Source organism: Mesoplodon bidens, assembly GCF_964165515.1.
Source record: "Mesoplodon bidens genome assembly, chromosome: 6".
Taxonomy (NCBI): domain Eukaryota; kingdom Metazoa; phylum Chordata; class Mammalia; order Artiodactyla; family Ziphiidae; genus Mesoplodon; species Mesoplodon bidens.
In genome coordinates, this window is record NC_138162.1 from 68933947 (window position 1) to 68956945 (window position 22999).

A 22999-nucleotide genomic window follows, 5' to 3' on the forward strand; every position below is an offset into this window, starting at 1 on the left:
GCTCTTGCTTAGCAGAGCTTTATATTTGTAATTCCTAACTGCTTTTTGTTGAGGCTGTGCCCTTCCAGAGAAATTTGGAAATTGACTGCATAAGGTACAAGCCTGGGAATAGTTTTTTGTTAAATTCTGTCTGTGGAATTTCTCTGTCCTTGTCAATAGTACCATTTCAAACCCCACACCTGTGTGGGAAATTTTCATAAGAGACACTTTAATCTCTTGTCCTTGAAATCCCAAGGCTCTTGGCTAAGACTGGTAAATGTCCCAGAGAGCCAAAAGATCAGTAACTCCATACCAGTCATTTCTACTCCTTTCTTTAATTTTGGCCACTGGAGATCTCCTTAATATATTTTGCTCAGTTATATGATTCAAAGAATATTTGTTATATTTTATCCAGTTTTTTAAAGTTTTTTGCAGTGAGATTATTGTTGGTTTACAATATGTGATGCATCCTTTTGATCAAAATGGAGCTACTTTAATTTGTATTTTTACCTAGCTCTGTAAGTAAAGATAAATAATTCACAATTAATTATGACCAAAATAAGAGTAATTTGTACTTCAGGAGAAAAAAATAAAACCTAATGTTTAGCCTTTTTTTTTTTTTTTTTTTAATAAAGGAGTCTTTTCTGGGCTTTGGCTCAGGGGCTGTTTATGGAATATATGTAGTGAGGCTTAGTCATACCAATTCCCTTTCACTCTTGGTTCCTTTCCCTGTTACCATCATCTTCTATCACTTCCGCTAAAGTCCTGCACTTGCTCATGCATGATATGAAAAATGAGGACTGGAGTTTTGGGTATGAAGAAAAGGAAATGCTAAGAGAAAATCTAATGAAATTAGAAAGGAGAATTCCTCTGGCCACCTACGTATATATCTGTATCTATATATATATCTGCATGTGTGTGTGTATATGTATGTCAGAGATAGATAGAGATACATATGATACGTATGTATTACATATGCAGGCATGTGTTTCAGTGATGTTATTGGAACTCAGGAATTTCATTGCTAAAATAATTTTCTATGCCTGGAGTCGGTACCTACTTGCATTTGTTTTCATAATTATTTCTATAATTGGTTCTACAAGTAAATACAGAAATAGCTGGCTTATTCTTACCACCTGCTTATAGAGATATACAGAGAAGGCAGTAATACATATCTAATTTATTCTTCGTTTTCTAACTAATAATATGATCTCAATACTGGAATTATATCCAATTTAGTATTCTGTTCCTGCATTCAAACACTGGGATTCTTTTATAGAAAAGAGATGCCCTTTACAAGAATTAAATGGTCAGATATAGAGAGGTGGATGGCTCATTGTAAATGCTATTTGAATAAATTTGCATATGAAAAGTCTTCAGAAAACTTCTTTTAAGAAAAAAATATATATATAGGTGCATGTGCTACCCAAAAAACCATTTTCACACTTGTGCCAGCAACTCCAGAGTCAAAACAAAATTTCTAAAGTTTTTGATAGGATCTTCTTTCTTCTCCATCAATTATACACTTAGTATACACTTAGTTAGTTATATGTTTTATGTGGAAGGATTTCCATATTTTTTGGGTGCCATTCTCAGGACCTGATCAAAATGCAGAAGAAAAAAAGGGAATGGAAAATATATTTGACAAAAAGGAAGGGAGGGAGGAAAGAAAGAAAATATGGATAAACAAAGGTAGTGAATTAGATGAAAATGTTAGAAATTACAGATAATTGAAAATATTTCTGGTACTATTCAATAGAATTATAGATTTCGATTGGTCCTGTTCTTTGGCAATTCCACTCAAGTGAAAGAAAATTTTTGTTGACATATCCCTGGAACAGATATCAATGAGGACATTCCCTGCTAAACATTTTCTTCTAATGGGATTTTCTTTGTTAAATTTTGGTTGTCTTTTGAATGAAACAGGAGACTATCATCAGATCATTATTCTCAGGAAGCCATTCATCCCTGAAGTTCCTAGCCCAGCTATATTTGCATTACGTCTGGCACAGAAGAGCAAGGCAACAATAAATTCCAGGGTGCTTACCACTGACATTTTTTTGCTTCCTTATCTATAAATGCCAGCCTCAACCAACCAATATGTAAAATTCACACTCTATTTTTTAAGGAAATGAAAGTCATATAGGTTGCCAGATATTAATAATTATATCTAAACTCAATTAAATACAAATTCATTTTTATTAGTATTTCTGAAGGTACTTCCATAATGATATCTTATTTACTCATGCTAAAACACTTTGGTAACTTGGACACTTGTAGGGGAAAGTGTCCACTAATGACCTGGTTGTAGACTCAACTATCAACACATGTTCAATTACTGAGTATTATTTTACTTTAGGAGATTCCCTGAATCACAATTTTAAAATATATAAATATTTTTTTCTTAATTATGTGTTATACCATTGTTCTTCCTATGAAAAGAACTGTAAAGGGTTGGAATAAAGAACACATAATTCTGAAGATGAAATATCACATTCTAGGTTTAGGTACAAAGAATCTAATAAAGTTCTCCCTCTCACCAAATTAAGAAACACTGCTCTTATTTTAAATATCCACAAAAGAGAAAATGCATTCCCATGTGGTATTAAAAGTATTAAAGAACTTGCCTAAAAATTCTTTTATCAAGAGAGGAAATTTTCTTCAATTCTTTAATTTGTTTTTTCATGAAACTAAAGTGTTTCATTCATAATAGATATTAATAGTCCTTTAAAATTAAAGCTTTATTAGCAGAAACAGGTGCAATGCAACTATTCTTTTAAATGACAGAAGATGGTTATAAGGTACAAAATATGGTGGGAAAACCTAGAAAAAGAAGACTCATTCCTTCTTTGGGTATCAAGACAAGCTTCACTGAGGAGACACTATTTGAGGTGGACCTAAAGAATGCATAGAAAGAATATTGAGGCAGAAGAAAAGGGGCAAATTAAAATATTGTTAAAGAAAAGAAAGTACGTGTTTAATATAGGGTGTGAGGACACGGCGCAAGGGAAAATAGTGGGAGATCAACTTGAAAAGTAGAAGGAGGATGTATTGGAGAATTTGGGGAGAGAATCTTAGGGAGAATAGGAGAAGCTGACTAAAGCTGCTGAGCACTGTGATAAATACTATAGCTTTTTTCTGTATAGACAATAGAGATAATTTTTGAGCTCAGTGAACTAATTTATATGGCATTCTCAGAGCTGTGTATTTGGATAAGTGTGTCATGATCGCATTCATGTCAGAACCAAGATTGTATTATACAGGAGACTCTGTATTTCTGCCTACCTTTTAAACTTGAACACCAGAAGAAAATTTTGTGAAATATACATATGCCAGTGTGTGTACACAAAAGATTTTGAAAAACAACCAGTTATCTAATTTGGACCTAATATAGTGGGAATGAAACACTTTCATCTGAAAAAAACTAAATGATTTAGATCAGATAAGGTATTTTCATTACTTATTTAATTTTGCTTCTGTATATAAATTTACAGTATGTGTTTTAAGAAAATTTGAAAAGTTTGGTAGTTTTTATGATTGTAATATCAAAATATGTTTTTGTTGTTTCAGATGATGGTGCCTGTCAATTAACGGAACTACTGTGGTAAGTTGGTTTTTCTCTTCTCAAATCTGCATTGAATGTTTTTCATTCTAAGATTCAAAGGGATTTATGTCACCTTTAAAACCCATAAAAATGTGAGCACTTAAATGGATTGAAAGTCAGGCGTGCCCTAGAGTAGACTGAGCTTCTTTTCAGGGATGTTACCCTTACCTTTTTTCTTCTGATCTGAGCCAAAATTGGAAATCAGAGAGCCTCCTGTACACATATACCAGGAGCCTAGGAATGGCTACTGTTTCCCAAATGTTTTCCATTTCTCTTGTCCCATCTGCTTGCCCAGGGTTGACCCTGAGAAAACATACAAATGTTCATGCTATCAGAGGCAGTAGAATGTCTTTTAAAGAAATAATTTTTGAGTAGTTTTAAATTATCTGGAAGTTTGGTAAGAAGAAGCAGATGTTTCTCTTTTCTCCCCTCATTTCATGGAGGTATTAATGATCATGGCCATGATGGACAGGCTGATTCTCATTTTTCCGGTTTCATAACTGATTAAATCATATTGGAAAGCAGAAGTTGAAAGACAGTTGTCTTTGTTATGAATGTACTCTGGCTCCTTTGGGGGATTTCTATTGGGTAATATTACATGTGGGAGAATGAAACATGGTACTACATGTTGTGAAAAATAATAATGATAATAAAATATATGCTGCAATGGTGTGCCCTCAAGAAAGGAAATTTGAAAGAGGTTTTCTCTGGCAATACATTAGATTTTTAAAGATGTTTTGTTTCTTCTTTTCTTTTTCAATTAAAACAAAGTATTTAGTTTTCAACCACATTATGTCAATAGAGATGTTTGTTTTCACAGATGCTTCACTTATTCACACTCTCAATCAATTATAAAAATTGTATCTTGTTGTTAGTTACTGTTTAAGTATTTAGAAGGAATTTTTTATAGTGTTTATATCGATAGTGAAACACCCAGCACTTACTGGCACAGATAATTATTTTTGTTTTTTGCTATTATTCTTAAAAGAAGTGAAAGTAGAAAAAGAATTTGTATCTTAACTTACATAATTGCCTTGGATTATCATGATTGGTCATTGAAAACTAAGATGAGTGGGTGTGGTTTGTATCAATCTAATTCATCTCTGAAGAAGTTGGTACCCTTTTATCTCTATCTTGGAGGAACAAACTGAACATATTTGTATGTTTTTACAATACTGGGAAACTGGTATTTTCATGGACTCTCTGCATTTTCAGACTTACAAGGAGAAGACTTTGCATCAGGACATTACTCATTTTACTTCTTTGAGAGTATATTGGTTTAGAGTAGACGGAGAAAAAGTTTCACTCTTTCCTCTCTTATTCAACTGTAGTAAAGAAAAAAATTAATGAAAGTGTGCCTTTGTATATCATCCTGCCGCTGCCCATAGACTAGATTTTTGGTAAAATAAGACATGGCCAGAGAGGCAGGCGATTGGGGGAGGGGTAACAAGACATTTGGAGATGCAAGAAAAGTTTATAAAGAGCTTGGATAAAAAAGAGGAATGGGCAAATGTATGGGATGCTGTATGGGGTTTGATTTAGGGAAGAACAAATGTTGGAGGAAAAAAATATGTGAGTCCAATATATACTATACTAATGTTTCTCAAACGTCCATGTGCCTAGGAACCACCTGGGCTGTCTTGTTAAAATGTAGATTCTAATCCAGTAGGACTACACTAAAGCTGAAGAATATGTATTTCTATAAGTTCTCAAGTAATACTAAAGCTGCTGGTTCAAGAAACAGCAAGATATTATATAAATAATTCTCTTCTTCTACTCCCTATTCAAGGAATTTCAGTTGAGAGTTGACTTTTCAAGCATTTGATTTGGATTTGAGTTTTAGTGCTCTTATTTCACTTTGTAAAGATCAATCTTAAGATTAGAGAAAAAGGCCGGTTTTAGTTCAGCCACACACAAAGAGAACTGGATCTTGCTAGACCCCAAAATCTAGCTCCCCTCTCATTAACTGTTTAATCCATGGTAAACTGTGAAGGATTAAAGCAAGTCAATTTGTTTGAGTTAAATAATTTTCAAGTGCATGAAGTATAAGATTTTACAAAACAAGATGCATTTTTATTTATTTTTTCATTTTTTTTCATTTTTAATTATTTATTTATTTATTTATTTTGGGCTGCGTCTGGTCTTAGTTGCGGAACACGGGATCTTTTGTTTTGGTGCGTGGGCTCATCTGTTGTGGCATGCAGGCTTCTCTCTAGTTGCAGTGCTTGGGCTCTGTAGTTTGCTGGATGCGGGCTAGTAGCTGTGGTGCGTGGGCTTAGTTGCCCTGTAGCATATGGGATCTTAGTTCCCCGACCAGGGATCAAACCAGTGTCCCTTGCAGTGGAAGGTGGATTCTCTCTTTTTTTTTTTTTTTTTTTTACGACTTTATTAGAGTATAATTGCTTTACAATGGCGTGTTAGTTTCTGCTTTATAACAAAGTGAATCAGTTATACATATACATCTGTTCCCATACCTCTTCCCTCTTGCGTCTCCCTCCCTCCCACTCTCCCTATCGCACCCCTCCACGCGGTCACAAAGCACCGATCTGATCTCCCTGTGCTATGAGGCTGCTTCCCACTAGCTATCTACCTTACGTTTGGTAGTGTATATATGTCCATGCCTCTCTCTCGCTTTGTCACAGTTTACCCTTCCCCCTCCCCATATCTTCAAGTCTATTCTCAAGTAGGTCTGTGTCTTTATTCCTGTTTTACCCCTAGGTTACAAGATGCATTTTTAAAACATTGCAGTCCATTCAGAGGCCATAATATCATCACGCTGCAACAGTAAAATTATAAAAAGCAACAATGATCATGGGGGTTGGAGTCCTAACCATAAAATAAGTAAACATTACCAGCATTGCTGTGCTTGAAAGTACTTGACTTTTGCATTGAAAATGTAGTACAGTGTTCTATTGATATTATGAATATTAGGTAGTCTAATAGTTAAGCTTATTCAGATTCCATGGAGATTATCAAGAAGGCAGGATAGAAATCAGACTAGGCAAGGTGGGTCAGTAGCCCTGAATAATAAGCCAAGAATTCCTTGTCCAGTGGTGTAAGGAAATCTAAAGGACGTTCTGGAACCTGGATTCTCCTAGGAGCCTGGAGAAGGCCATGGAAGGAGAAGTTCTAAAATCAATCTGAAGTTTTCTGCTCTCTTTCCTAGAAATAAGTGTCTCCACCCCAACTACATGTCAGAACCACCCGAGGATTTGAGAAAAAATAGTTACCACCTGGGCCCACCTCAGAACAATTAATGCAGAATTTCCTGGGTGGAGCCTGGCGTCCAAAGATTAATGGTCCAGCTTCCTGGTGATTCCATGGGGAACTGGAGTTGAGAACCAATGCCCTACATTAAGACCTGAGATTTGTATTTTTAACACACTGTCAATGTTACTGCTCCATGGACCACACTTTGAGTAGCAAGGGCCTACCAACCCCCATAAGTTTTTCCTCACATTTCAGGAGAGTCAGTATCACTGACTGAGGAGTAGTTACCTTCTCTCTAAGTATGAGGGGAGAGAAGGGAGAAGCAGAAGAAGAGAAGAGACATCCAAATGGCATGTGGTGTGAACCCTGGGTAGAATATTCAACTCCTCACCTGATTGGATTTGAAGGGCAATGGAAAAATCCCTGTACTCCAAAATATCTTACCTAATCAAATCATAGCGTGCTTGAACTTGCACTATTAAAATTAATTTGATTTTAGTGCTTTCCTAACTTGACTGTGCAAACATTATCCTTTGGTACAATTGTTATAAATATAGAGAATTGAGGAAGAGAGTGAATTGGGCAGGAATCGGAATTTTATTAATCATCCGATGGTTCTAATTGAGAACAGAGCTTGGAAGCCATTGTTTTAGACCACACACTGCATTCTTTCCTGGCTTTCTTTCAATATGTAAACATATTCCTCTTCTTTAAATTAATATTTTATATGTAAAATTCCACATAACAATAGAGCTCAACATAACAACAAAATAATAATGATCAATACTAGGTATTATACGATGCTTACTATTAGGTACTGATCTGAGAGTTTCATATGCCCTAAAAAATCTTAGATAATATGTACTATTGTTATCCACTTTACATCTAAGGAAAGTGGGGAACAAAAATGTTAAATTTCCCAAGTTCACATAGCTGGTAAATGGTAGAACTGGGATTTTCTGGTGTAAGATATTCTGGCTCCAGAACCCATGCTCTGCTAAACTACTTATCAACTGTCAATTGATGAATGTATTTAACAAGTGTTTCTAGAGCAGATTCTAAGCACGAGGTGGTAGGAATAGAGCAGTAAGCACTACAAAATGTATGTCTTTATGAAAGTTCCTTTTTCATGGGAGGCTCTTGTTTTTAGAATAGCCAGAATTCTTTAAAAGACAGTATTCACGGCAAGAAGACATGGGTTCAAATGTGACTATTCCATTTACTTTCTGAGTGATCTTGCTAAATCTCTTTATCTCTTTAGTAAACTAATGAAATAATGTGAAGGGATATCTAAATGAGTTACTTTCATTGCTTCGCATCATCACTGACCATAAAGAAAGAAGTTTTGCCTTAAAACTTAAAAAATGTCTTAGTTGGGAAAGATTGATTTTCACTATGTCAGTAGACACAAAGAGCATCATGAAAGCATTAGATAGCAGGAAGGTGTTTGTGGCAATGTCAGCAGTGTTGGTATTGTCATCGGTGTTAGTGGTGATGATTGTCATAGTGGTGGTGATGGTTGAGGTGATGAAATTGATCATAAAAATTACTGTTCATTAAGTGCTTACAATGGCTAAGGCATTGCACTAAATTCTTTATTTTTATTACTTTATTTTTTTTCCATTTCACAATCTCATGAGGTCATATAATTATTGTTATAATGTAGAGCTGGAAAATGTGAGGATTAGAAAGCTTCAACAACTAGCCCAAGTTGTATAACTAAACAAGTAATGGATCCTGAATTTGATCCAAGATATATCAATTATCTATTTCTGTGTAACAAACCACCCTAAATCTCAGTGGCTTAAAATAACCATTTGGTATTCCTCATGATTCTGTAGGTTTACTGGGCAGTTATTCTGCTCCACCTGAAGTTGGCTGGGGTCACTTATGTGGCTACATTCAAGTAGGCACTTAACTGGAGGTCTCAGTTTTTCATGTGTCTCCTCTTTCTACATGATGAGTCATCCTCCAGACTCTCCCCACATGACCTTCATCTCTAGTAGAATAGCTTATACTTTCACATTGCATGCAGCTCAATTCCAAGGAGTGTTCCAAGGAACAAGCCACACTGCAAGTGCCTCACCTTGCAGCATGCTTGCTAAATTCTCATTGGTCAAAACAAATGTCCAAACCCAAAGTCACTGTAGGAAGGAATAAAACCAGTGCACAAATACCTCGAGACATGGTTCAGTCTCTCATACCAGATATGGCTGACTCCAAGACCCACTGTGCTTTTAATTACTATAGGGTGTTTCCTCCCTGGAGATATTGAAAGTGAACATTGGAAAAAAACAGACCACATAGTATTGTTGAAAAATCACCATAGGTAGACTAGACCTGGAATTCCGATAATAATGAGTAAATTTAATTATTCAAGAGGAAATTTATTAGACAACACTCAATTTTGAGCTGGATGGCAAGGTTCAAATTTCAAGAATTCAGAGCTTTTGAAAGTCTGATTACCAAATAGGATCATGACGTAGTTGGCAAAATTGTGAATATTTACAAACTGGATTTCTACTCTTGCACTAATGTAGAATCTCATTGTCACAAGTACACATCTGCATTTGAGTAAACAACAGGGGGAACAGTGATAATATTGTGTCTACTTAGGTTACCAAATTGGATCTTAGTTGAATCCTCAAGGGTGATCCCAAAAGCATGCAGAGAAGACCTGAGTCTGAAAGAGTCAGATGGCAAAAGACACCTGCTGTTACCAATGACCCATCTATACTGCAGAGCAACCTCTTAACATGAGGTTGTGAATAACTTTGGATTTTGAACAGGCTTGTGTCCCAGTGGGCCTGTCAGGATGAATTAGTTAGAAAACAGACATTCTGCTTATCTAGAACCTTATTATTGTGGTCATCAATTTTCCCAACCTCCTGTACCGCACCTTCCTCACTTAGGGCCAAGGAGATGCTTGAATGTGCAGCAAGACCAGTATAATATAGAGTGTTTTGCCTCACTGCTTTCAAGCTGTTTTGTTGTTGTTGTTTAGGAGCTCCATAGAGAGCATCTGTCTTTAGGACTATAAATTTGGTACTTTTTACCAGCTCTAAATTTTCTCTAATGCTTAAGAGAAGTTAGATCAACAGCCTACTCCCATCATTTAGAAACATAATGTGGAAAACTGAGTGAACTCAATATGATCACCACTCAAGGCTTCTCCCTGTGAACTAAAGTCTTCTTTAAATTTTGAAATAACTTCTAAATAAGAAGGCAAAAAGAAGCAAAAGCATGTGTGAGAAAACATGTTTTTTACTTTTTCTTGGCACAAAATGCAAGTGTAGTAGCATCCCCCTCTGTCATAAGTAGAAATAGGATCCATTCCCATGTTCTTCCAGGAGTTCTGTTTTACTAGTCAGTAAAAACTGAATCCATATTGCTATAAATGGAAGATAACTAACACCCTGATATATTAAATAGGGATTTCTAAGTTGCACCAACAAAATAATTGGGTGCGTGTACAAATGAGGATTCACGTGTACAGAATTCAAATTTTGTGTATGCAAAACAGATAATCGTGCAATCAAATAGGTGACTTTGATTAAACTCATTGTATATGCAAATTCACCACTTGCTGAAGCAGTCATATTTTGGCACATGCATCCATAATTTGTGGTTTCTAATTTAAGGTAGTTTCATGACAGGAATAGTCTTACCTATTGGATCTCATGTTTTACGTATTAGCCAAATACTGCTTTTTAAATTTTTTCCTCCTTTTTGGTAATCATATTACTATCATTTTAAAGTGACATTTCTCCTTGTATCAATAACACTTAAACATTTCTGAAAATTAGATAAATTTAAAAATCAATTAGAACATTTAATGTAGTCTCTTATTTAGCCTTACAGTAGCCCTTAACTTAATGGTGCATTTTACAGTAAAGAACATCTTATAATAAAGACATTTTGATAAGCACCATCTTGCAATCCGTACCACCTTATCACAAATCTCATTTTGTTATCATAAACAGTAGCAACACACACTGATATTCTCATATTATATGTCAGGCGTATTTTAAGGATGAGGAAACTGATACATAAATCACATGACTCTCTTCAGGGTCACAAAGCAACTACATGGCAAAGCTAGGAAATTCAGAACCCGGTAAGAGTGTGGCTGCTGTCCTCCTTAGAAGCAGCACGAACTCTGCTTCAGTTGCTCCTTTAAGGCAGTCGTGACTGTCTGAGAAGTTTCAATGAGCCCTGCTTGCACAGGAATGATCTCTTCTTTCTCTTCTCTCTTTCTTCTTTTCTTTTCTCTCACTTTCTTACTTCTCTTTCATCTCTCCTCTGAAGACTCTAGGACAATAGAGAACCTGGAGAACTGGAGGACTGAATCTCCCCTTGACTGGTTGCAGGCCAGTGTTTCAGGGAGCTCAGGAATTTGTTTCCCTGTGTCTCTTGATCACCATGTTAAAAGCAAAAATCTAAGCATGCTGCCTTCCAATTTCTCATGGTCTTTGCTCAAAACCCTCCAACTTCTCCTTAATTTTACTTAGGTTGAAAGCTGAAGTCCTTACAAGGGCCTTAAGAGTTACTCATGATCTGGTCTCCTCTCAGACCTGGTCTTCTGTCTCTGTCCCCCTTTGTTACTTGTTCAAGCTAATCCCACTTCCCTGCTCTTCCTGGAATCTGGTAAGCAACATCAGGGCTGAGGTCCTATGTACTTGTTTCCCTTCTTGGAATGCTTTCCCAATGTACAGCAGTTGGTTTCCCCTTGTGACTGCTGCGTGAATGTCACCTTATCACAATGCTCTTGTCCCTCACCTCTGCCTCTTCTTATCCCACTTAATCTATTTTCTTTTGCTTCCAGAGCACCTACCCACCACATCTATTATAAAGGTGTTTATTTGTCTAACTTTTCCTACTACAATCTATAGAAAGTATAAGACAGTGGCTTTGAATGGAATGTTCCCTGTTGTATACCCTAACCCTGGTACAGAGTAAATGCTGAGTAACTAATTGTTGCACAGACTAATAGTTGCATAGTTTTCTTATGCAAGGATTCCCTGCTTAGCTGTTTTCAGAATGAATGCATGAGAGGTGCAACACAAAATGATTTTCTTTACAGCAGTAATACACATAAAGACGTGTTTGTCAATGGTTCCTATGTCATGTTACATGAAACAAGCAAAAGAAGGTGGAACAGAAAGTTATTGCAAGTCATGATAAATGATTACAAAACATGATCAAAGTTTTATTATTTTAGGGAGCACAAAATCAATAGCTAGATGTTATACTGCTTACTATGTATCATCCCTGTTTTACATGTTATACATATAAATTTAATCCTCACAACAACCTTACAATGGAAATACTATTATTATATCCATTTCACAGATGAGAAAGCTGCGGTACTGAGGGTTTAAGTAACTTGACCAAAGTCACAGAGAATTCTGTAGCTTCACATAACAGTATTTTCACATTTCAATTGATTGTTCAATACTAACTCTCCCTAATGATCCGGGCTAAGTTGCCCACTTTCAAATATTTTCTTTTCCACCAAGAGTAGCAATATTATCACATCCCTTTATAATCTTTGTCTAAGAAAGCCTGTTTTTAATTGATTCTTTCTAATGTCTCAGAAACTATCTTGGAGGAATTAACAAATGCATTAAAATACACATGCTACACACTTTCCTGGATTAATACCTATAATTACAGGAATAAAAAATTTCTGGGGCTTCCCTTGTGGCTCAGTGGTTGAGAGTCCGCCTGCCAATGCAGGGGACACGGGTTCGTGCCCCTGTCCGGGAAGATCCCACATGCCGCGGAGCGGCTAGGCCCATGAGCCATGGCCGCTGAGCCTGCGCGTCCAGAGCCTGTGCTCCGCAACGCGAGAGGCCACAACAGTGAGAGGCCCGCGTACCACAAAAAAAAAAAAAAAAAAAAAAAAAAAATTCATTTTATCTTTTCTCTTATGGCGGTTTTAGCCTGGCATATTTAAGCCTTTCATGTTAAAATTCATTTGTTGAATCATGTTTCTTCATAAACCTGTAAATGAGAACAAGCCTGTGATTGAAAGCTAGTTTTGCAGTGAAGCCATAGAGTTATTTACAGTCACCTTTCCTTAATACCTAATTGGATTGATGCTTAAAACTAAGGTAACTTTATGTACTAGTTTGCTCGAACCATCCCAGTTCATGTCTATTTTCCAAGTGTAACCATATATAGATAGATAGATAGATAATTATTAATAATTGCATGTACTTTCACTTTCAAAGGTGTCTCCAAAATATCTAGCATGGGCAATAAATTTTATGTTCACCTATTTACAGCAGATATGTGATTTTACCAAAAGTCTTTATCCTGAGGGTAAAAAAAAAAAAAAAAAGAAAGGGATGATTAAGTATCCTCAATAAATTTATTTTAATTTCAAAAGTAATCACTAAATTAAAATCCGGGGTGGGGGGGAATAATACATGCTCACCAAAATGAGACACACTAGGCCTGAACTGTTCTTCTACTCGCTTAGTAGAAATTCCCTCAACAAATCTGATAAACCAACTTGAATTATTAAAAGAATTAATCTTTGCTAGAAAGGATAAAGCATTAACTTTATTGCTCTAGGTCTTTACTAGATTTCACATAAACACATACTGAAAGCATTAGCTGAAATATTGTGTTCCATTTACTGTTACATGAAATTCATTCAAATGGAAGCCTCTTCTTTGGCCATGCTGGCTCGTACAAAGGGAAAAATCAAATTCCCAATCATCCTCAGCACCTAGACTCATATCCAAAGTCTTTAGCACCTCCTGGCATTCAATAAGCACATAGCCAGAATGTCTTCTGCTATTTCCCAGTTTAGCTCTATTGAGACACAAATTCTTGGAAGGCCCAGCCTGTAGATTTCACATGAAGAGTTTTTTTCTTTTCTCCTTTTAGAAGAAGGGAATCTTTTCTGTACTGGGGCTTAGGAGCCTGAGATAGCCACTCAGTTCCCTTATATTTCATAATATTCTGAAGAATATAGCCAACTGTTCATGAAGCCTCAGACCTAGAACCTACTTCTCGCCTTCATTATTTTTTCTTTAATTCAGAGCGCCTAATTAAGAAATGAACACATAAACGTTAATCACAATATATGTGTATTTTTTTACATACAAATTTTTTAATTGTATCATTTGAGAAAAGGTTTTCATTTTTTCTTAATATTTTGCTATTTAAATTACATTTTACTGCTATTCTTTCTTCTATTCCTCCCCAGATTCTTGCTATGTCCACTGCTATAAAATGTTTGGTAGTCTTCATATTGGTTGACTACTTTCTCAGATGATTGAATCACCTCCAAGAATCTCACCACCTCTGTGAAGCCCCCAGTAAGGCTGTTGAAACCACCATTCATTTTCCCCACACACACCCTCAGTCATCTGTCAGTTTTATTTGCTGGGGTCTTCTCTACTAAAATGTATCACTAGATCTGCCAGGGAGATTTGGAGACCCTGGCTAAGTGCTATACCTCTTTGTTTCACTGTGAGGCAGACTAGGAGTTTGGTAACCCCAGGTGATAAGTTGTGTGGTACCTGAGCCTCTATGTGCCTGCCAGAGGTTCACAAACTTCATAGTGGTCACTTAGGATCAGGGAAACATACAAGGTAATTGGCATTGCAAATGTACAGTGGAAGTTATCTTTGTATTACACCTACAAACTTGGGCTCATGTAAGTCACCTCCATCAAAGATCAAGATAGACAAGTACTTTCCAATTTTTTTCAGCTGGAAGTCTAAAATTTTACCTGAGATAAGTATTTTTCATAAGGCAAAGAAGGCCACATTGGGCTTCTGAAATTTCTTAAGACAGTTGTCCCAGAAGCAAAAGGATATATATGCAAATGAGGCCCCTCGTGGGTGGTCATAATTGTTTTATGAGACAGCATATTTTAAAGGAACATATGATTGAAATTATAGGTTCAGATTGCCCCTCTGCCATTTGCTTTCTGTGTATCTGGACTATTCAGTTTAATTAGAAGGTTGTGTCTTTAAATGAAAAATGCAAATCAAAAGTGGCATTCACGCCAAATTTGTGTAGATTAAATGGGTTAATGTAAAGAATATGTATAGGAAGGTGCCTGGTTTATTGACTGTTCCCTCACCCAGCATACTGGGAATAATCATTCTCCTTGCCCATATTCACCTTCACTAAGTTTTGTGAAGTCTGAGTGCACACGCTACCGGGTAGCTTGAAGCACTCTGGGGTGAAATATGTGCTCACTGAAAGAACCAGTAATCTTATTTCACTGCTTTCTTGAAAATATATACGAAATGATTGGTTTACTGTGATTACTGACCTAGGTTAGGCTTAGAGCAAAGGCAGAATCTGTAAACATTTTGAGCTACTTGTATAAGATTGTCTAGAACTTCCCTTTCCTCTCATTTACCTTACTCTGTGGGCCTATGTCTGAAGGCTGTTTTATCAAAAGGAGGAAAAAAAAACTATATCATTGGGGGAAAATTGTGGGGAAAAAATGTTTGACTGAAGCCTCTGGCTGTCTCCACAGTGCTTGTGAGTCCAAATGAAAATGGGTGAAAACACCAAACAATTTTAAAGGCTTTCAGACACGGGGATGCTTGTTAAATGAAGACAGAACATGTTGATTCATTATTCTTTTTTATGTCGATAGCATGTCTACATTATGGCATTGTGTTAGAAGATATGCATTTGTTCAACCTATGAAATAGCTTGAGTCAGGAAATAAAATTCCTATCACTCAGATAGCACCTTAGAGAAAAAAAATGTAAATACTTCAAACTTCGAAATACTTTGTTTAGAAAAAGTGATATATTGAACATGCATACATGTTCAGTAAATTGTGAGGGTTACTGTGAGCAGCTTTTTAAACTATTTGAGAGTTTCAGGATGCACAGTTGTTTCAGAGGAACTTTATTTTTTAATGTCACATCCAATGTAGAAATTTTTTCTCAACACTCATCAAATAGAGACACCACTGAGAATCTGGAAACAGTAGTGAAGCATAAACCAATTAGTGATGAGAAAATGCATCATATTGGAAGTCACAATAGTAGTACTTAGTGATCAAGGAGTTCATTTTATTGTATAGTATTGGCAAACAACTGATAACTAAAAGTTACAAGAAATAGTAAGAACCAGGGTGAAAAAGCAATCAATTTTGAAATGTCAAGAAAACTGTTTATTTATTTTCTAAGAGTTAATTTAATTAGAAAAGTTGTTACAAGTGCCAAAACCCTGGAAGGAACATATTTTATAAGTTAAATGGACATGTGTTAGATTCTTATTGCAAGAACTCAAAGACTAGCTTCAACATACTGGGTGATCAGTGTCAGAGTCATACACAGATGATGTTTCTACATTGAAATAAGCTCTTTGGTTGGAGCTGTTTGACCCAGAGAAATTCCTAGTCTTTTGTTCAAATATCATCTTTTCATACCCAAGGTAAACGGAACACAGATTCTTATAATATGCAACATGGGAAGTTGAAAATCCTGATAAATCTAGGTTTAGTTATCATCTTCTATGCCAACTAGATAAGTGACCTTGGACAAGTAAACTACTGAGATGTATGTAGGTTTATACTTATTTAACTTTTTGTGAGTGAATGGGGCCTTGATATTAGTTCTGGCCAATATACTGTGAACAGAGTGAAATATCACCTTGGGGACAAATATTTAATTGTTGTTGCTGGACCCCACAGTGTGCTTTCTTCTCTTTGGAACATGATTGGCAAGTCATTGACAGAAACTAAGCTCTATCATTCCTGGTTCTTGAGTGGCCACGGTGAGCCAAACGCCTTTGACTCTGAAATTGTAAGCACAAGGAAGAAATAAATGTTTGAGATTTGGACCTGATTGTTACTGTAGCATAACTTAGCCTATCCTTAGAAATACATTAAGGTCCCTCCTAAAAGCTTATAACTCCTTCATAGAAATAAAAGTAAGCATAAAATGTGTTAATATCTGAATTTGCAGTTTCTCCTTGGCCAAGTCATTTGACTTTAACAATGTATTACTTAAGGCATTAAGAAACTTTCAAGCATGGCAATGCCTCCTTCAAATACTCAGGATGTTTAAGAGCAAGTTATTTAAGTTCTCTCATCTTCTTATCCTAAATTTGCTTAGTTGTGTTAGTATTTTTTAAATCATTTCATCCAAGTTCTTTTGAAAATATAAAATGGTGAACTTGTATCTTCAGTGTACACCCTCAGTTTGAGAAGAATCTTTAGGCTCTTGTAACCTCTTTGCATCAGAATTTGTAATCAGAATCTCAAATATTTATCAGTTACTAAACGTATGTAAAGGATTTGGTTCATTGGGAAATACAGTCAACCCTTGCATAATGCGGGGTGTTAGAAGTGCTCACCCTCCGCACAGTTGAGTATAATTTATAGTCTGCCCTCCATATATGCAGTTCCTCCAAATCCATGGTACTGGATCCACGGATTCAATCAACTGCAGATCGTGTGGTATTGTGATATTTATTACTGAAAAAATCCAATGGTAAGTGGACCCATGCAGTTCAAACCCATGTTGTTCAAAGGTCAACTGTATAAAGAAAATTAAGACATTTGCTTTATCTTCAGAGAGTGTATAATCTAGTTGGGGAATCATGCCAGAAATGTATGAAAGTTACAGAATAGCACAAGAATCTGAATCATGCCAAACCACAAAAGAAGCATATTATCATTGCAAAAAAGTTATTTTGATCTGAAATGCAATTCTCAGACTATGGAAATACAAAAACGTTCTGGTGATGATATGGCAGGGAAATTTAAAAATATACCCGACTATCAGAAGGGGTACTGTGCATGATGACTTCTGAGCACATTTCTATTTCAAACGAAGGAGGTGCACTGTTCATTAAAGTTAAAATATTATTTTAAAAATTTTGCTCAATAGGCACTATCCCACTGTCTCTCATCCATAACCACTTCTGTCACATGTAGTTAGTTTGCTCCCTTCCTCATCTCTCTGCTTCATCTGCCCCTGATATTTGTTCTTTTAACTGTATCACTGTTGATCAGTGGTAAGGCAGTATCTGAAGGCATTTTGCATACTGATTGATTCCAAAGGCTCTGGAGTCACAGAAAGCTGGAGTATGAATCCTGACTCTGCTGGCCATGTGACCTTAAGCAAACATTGTAGTATCTCTGAACTTCTCTTTCCCTATTAATGTAATAGGGTCAATAATAGTGCCATGCTTATGGAGTTGTATTTTGAAACAAGATGATGTATGAAAGGTATTTAGCACATAATAAGTACTCAGTAAATTAACTTACATTATTATTATTATTTTTTCTCTGATCTTCACTAGCTGACAAATACATACATTTTAATATATGGTTCTTGCTTGATGAAAATAATTTGTTAAGAATTACAGGAAAACAACTGTGGCATTTTTGATACCAGGAAAAATTAACAAGATGAGTATTTTTCTTTCAGGGAGAATTGCTACTTTATTACTCATATAGCACTTCCACCATCTGTAATGAATGCACAAAGACACTGAGTTCATAGATATGTACACATAGAAGTGTATCTTATATGTGTATGATTACACAGTAAAAATGTATAATTGGATCAGATTTCTATATGTTCTATCTCCTTTCAGAATTAAAGAGCCATGTTGACATAGCACAGCCTCAACTTTCTGGCCAAACTCTTCCTTTAGCTTGAGTTTTAGGGGGAAAAATGCTATATTGAGTTCTTTCTAGTTTGTAAACCTGAAATTCGGTCTCCTTGCCCGTTTTTTGAAATGTTCTTAGTATCTGTTGAGATGAGATTGCTAAGATCATTACTGAATACTAAAGAATGTATATTCTGCACATTGTGTTCTGTGTATAATGTGATCTTTCACTGGAGACTGGCTTTCTTTTTTCATTGCCAAGTCTATGAGCAAAATGTTACTTCATAATGAGAGACCCAAGGGGTTCTATTTCAGTCTTACAGGCCTATTAAAGGCTTTTGAACATGACTCTATTAATTTTTCTTCCTTTTAAGACTAGATTCATTTTCAAGACAGACTATTTCATTTCATATCTTAAAGCTCTTTAGTATTTAGGAAATGTTTCTCTTTATTAAATGCCAATTTCAGTAGGATATCAGTAATTAAATACCTACTGTCAAATTTCTTTTAAGCTGAGTTAATGGATTTGGGCTCATAGGTGAAATTTAATTCAGAGTCCTAAACATTATTTAAGTCAATACATTTCATGGAATAATTGCATACATATTGTAATTTAAAAGATAATTTGATTAATGGAGAAAAGTTTGCTTTTTAGTAATCACAGATTAAGTTGTTTTACCTGAAGTTAAATTTTACAACAGGGTGAAACTGAGGCAGCTCAAACCTCAACAAATACCCCTGCAGCCGTGGTTGCCTAGCCATTTGACTGATGATAAGAAAAGTCTTACATGTCTTATACATATAAATTATGTTAGAAAAAGAATTTTTAGCGTAGACTTGTTTCCAAGCATGTGCACTCAGTAGAGATTATTTAAAGGTTTTCAACGGTGAAATATGAATTACAATCAAGAGGAATCACAGTATAATAAAATGTTAATATCTAATAATGATAAAATCTTCTTTGAATAATTTTTTCTTCCTCATGCATTACATTATGAAAATGATTTTATACCACTTCCTTTACAAGAAGAAGCTCCTCTCAGTCCTTGCAGACATTTTGTTTTCATTGTGGTAAAATATATATAACATACAATTTACTATTTTCTCCATTTTTAAGTATATAATACAGTGACATTATGTACACTCACATTGCTCTGCAGTTATTATAACTGTGCAACTCCAGAACTTTTTCATGCCTGAATTCCCTGCATGTGAAACACCTCCCTATTCATCACTCCCTACTCCCAACCCCGACTAATATTCTTTCTGCTTCTGTGAATTTGACTATTCTAGGCATGTCAAGTAGGTGGAATCATAGAATATTTGTCCTTTAGTGTCTGGCTAATTCCACTTTGCATAATGTTTTGAAGGTTCATCTATGTTGTAGTGTCAGAATTTTATTTATTTTTAAAACTGAATAGTATTCCCCATCTATTCACTGATCAATGGACATTTGGTTTCTTTCCACCTTTTGACTATTGTGACTCATGCTGCTATGAGCATTGGTATACCAGGCATGTATAATTTTTTTTTTTACATCTTTATTGGAGTATAATTGCTTTACAATGGTGTGTTAGTTTCTGCTTTATAACAAAGTGAATCCATTATACATATACATCTGTTCCCATATCTCTTCCCTCTTGCATCTCCCTCCCTCCCACCCTCCCTATCCCACCCCTCTAGGTGGTCACAAACACCGAGCTGATCTCCCTGTGCTATGCTTCTGCTTCCCACTAGCTATCTATTTTACGTTTGGTAGTGTATATATGTCCATGCCACTCTCTCGCTTTGTCACAGCTTACCCTTCCCCCTCCCCATATCCTCAAGTCCATTCTCTAGTAGGTCTGTGTCTTTATTCCTGTTTTACCCCTAGGTTCTTCATGACATATTTTTTCTTAAATTCCATATATATGTGTTAGCATACGGTATTTGTCTTTCTCTTTCTGACTTACCACTCTGTATGACAGACTCTATGTCCATCCACCTCATTACAGATAGCTCAATTTCATTTCTTTTTATGGCTGAGTAATATTCCATTGTATATATGTGCCACATCTTCTTAATCCATTCATCAGATGATGGACACTTAGGTTGTTTCCATCTCCGGGCTACTTTGAGTGTGATATAGTGGACTTCTGATACTGGCCAAACACGCACACACACATACACACACACTACAGGGTTAAGTTTGATCATAGGCCTGTATTTAACTTGTGCTATTATCTTTTTAAATTTCTAGCAATTGAGAGCATGACTATATATCTCTCTGAATATGATACTTTTGCTCATGACATCAATTTCTCTAAGAAATATTTTCTATCATGACAGATTAAATTTTCTTTAATGTCTCCTTTATCATTGTTTTTTTTTTTTGACAGCCAGTCAGCATATCCATAACATTATTTTTTTTCATGGTGGGTTTTAAGACACTGAAAGCATTTAAGAGACTTGGAAGAATGATGATACATAAGACCATGCCCAGTGTAAGATGAAAATTACCCCAGGTGTACGCTCGCCTGCATGTGTCTTGTTTGTTTGTTTTTTATGCATGGATTGTCTTATTGCCTTAAAATAACTTAGGTAAATTTGACTGTACTCTCAATGGTCAGTGACTATCCACTAGTTACTATGCTTTGAGGTTCTTAACCTGGGAGGAGTAAATCTAAACTTTCTCTTATATTAAAGCCTCTAAGATTTAATCCAAATGAAACATTTTATCATTATTTCCTCTTACTTAACTAATCTCCTTATTACCTTCCATATTAGTCAGCAGGATTCTCCACAGAAAAGAACCAATTGGTTCTTTTCTGTGGAGGATCCTGCTGACTAATATGGAAGGTAATATATATTTATAGTGGAGATTTATAATAGAAATTAGCTCACGTGGTTATGCCAGCCTAGCAGTCTCACTGTCTGCCATCTGCAAGCCAGAGAACCAGGAAAGCCTATGGTATAATTCAGTCTGATCCTAATGCCTGAGAACCAGAGGGACCGCTAGTGTACATCTCATAGTCTGAGGGCCCAAGACCCAGGAGCTGCCATGTCCAAGGGCAGAAGATGGATATCCCAGCTAAAGAAGACAGAAAATTTGCCCTTCCTCCACCTTTTTGTTTCATTCAGGCCCTCAACAAGTTGGATGATGCCTTCCTACATTGATGAGGGCAAATCTTTACTCTGTCTACTAATTCAAGTGCTTTCCACAACATTCACACAGACACACCCGGAAATAATGTTTTACTAGCTATCTGGGCATCCTTTAGACCAGTCAGGTTGACACATAAAATTAACCTTCACACCCTCACTCAGCTTTGTCCCTATAAAATTACCTTCTAAAGCACACTATTAATCTATGTTCTGTGGTCAAATCTTTTTTGCCTTTCTCAAGTGTTGCCTCCTTCATTTCTCTTGGACATAAGTAATTATCTACTTCCTCTGAAATTCTACAGCAATTTAAATGTACTTCTCTTTGGACTTTAATATTCTCATTTCAGATTTGATTATATAAATGAAATATAATTATAGTTATTGTCTAACAATTTAAACAGAATTAACATTAACTAAAAAGTAATAATTTATTTACCTTACCTCCTAATCCTGTCTCCTTAGAAGTTACTAAGAAGTTTGGAGTGCTCATTCAAAAGCTTTCATATGTAAAATGGAATTATACTTTCCATAAAATCTATGACTATCCTTCATCACTGAGCAATATTTATGAGATATTTTTCTCGCTTAATATATAGTTCCACTTACTTTTTTTCAGTGTTTGCATACCATTCTATGTTATGGTTGTGCCATTTTTCTTTATTTCCTTCTGACAGAAATGTTAAAAGTCACAAATGATGTGCTCATTAAAATTCCTGTATTATGAAAGTTAAAAGGAAAAAGACAAATTGGGAGAAAATATTTGTATTCTGTCTAACTGATAAAATATAGTGTCCAAAATATAAAGAGTCAACAAATAGATGGTAAATATGCAAGCATTCCCATATAAACTTTTTTAAAAAGTAGTGTGCTAAGCTAAATAAAACTCCCAAAGTTATCCAAGTTTTAATCCCTGGAGTCTATAAATGTTACCTTATAGGACCAAAGAGTCTTAGCAGATGTGATTAAAGATGTTGAGATGGAGAGATTTTCCTCATTATTCTAGTGGGCTGCACGTGTAATCGCAGGAGTCCTCATAGGAGTCAGGCAGAGAGAAGTTTGATTACAGAAGAGAAGGCAATGTGGAACAGAAGCAGAGATTAGACTGTTGCGGCCATAAACCAAGGAATGCTGGCTGTCACCCGAGGTTGGAAGAGGCAAAGAACAAATTATCTCCTGGAGTCTGAGGAAGGGACTACCCCTGCTGACACCTTGATTTACCCCTCATGGACTCATTTCATACTTCTGGCCTCCAGAACTGTAACAATACATTTCTGTTGTTTTAAGCCACTAATTGTGTGGTAATCTGTTATAGCAGAAATAGGAAACTAATATAAATACTACTAATAAGCATTTCTGTAATTATTTTTAGGCACTCTTCTATGCATATAAATTATATAAACTCATTTAAAATAAAGTAACTGTCACACCAACCTTAGCAGGATTCTGAAG

General features: G+C 35.7%; 1 protein-coding gene across 3 annotated transcripts in view; it reads left to right on the plus strand.

Annotated features, from left to right (window-relative positions):
• PTPRD (protein tyrosine phosphatase receptor type D) overlaps window positions 1-22999 on the plus strand; it is a 2148730-nt gene that overhangs the window by 1133401 nt on the left and 992330 nt on the right. For all 3 annotated transcript variants that reach the window (XM_081238160.1, XM_081238163.1, XM_081238162.1), the window contains one exon: window positions 3550-3583. The gene's annotated coding sequence lies outside the window, so the exon portion shown is untranslated. The remainder of the gene's footprint in view (window positions 1-3549; window positions 3584-22999) is intronic.